Source organism: Morone saxatilis, unplaced genomic scaffold, assembly GCF_004916995.1.
Source record: "Morone saxatilis isolate NCDOM2014 unplaced genomic scaffold, NCSU_SB_2.0 Contig22, whole genome shotgun sequence".
In the NCBI taxonomy this organism is placed as follows: Eukaryota; Metazoa; Chordata; class Actinopteri; family Moronidae; genus Morone; species Morone saxatilis.
Genome location: NW_023339785.1, coordinates 20844103 through 20844349, shown reverse-complemented (window position 1 = coordinate 20844349; position 247 = coordinate 20844103).

Genomic DNA, 247 nt, shown 5'->3' with positions numbered 1-247 from the left:
ACACACACACACATATGTGGGAGCGTGCGCATACATACACACAGCTGCACACACATCAATTTTCCTAATGGCCTGCCCACCCGTCCACCCTCAACAAACAGTTTCAAACTGGGACAAAAAGAGAACATCACCCACACATCTGGCTTTCTGTAGTGAATACATTTGATTTGTCTTCTCAGTATCATTTTACAATCTCTCATACAGGTTTGACAGCTTTGACAAACAAGGAAATTGCTTGTTTATTTGT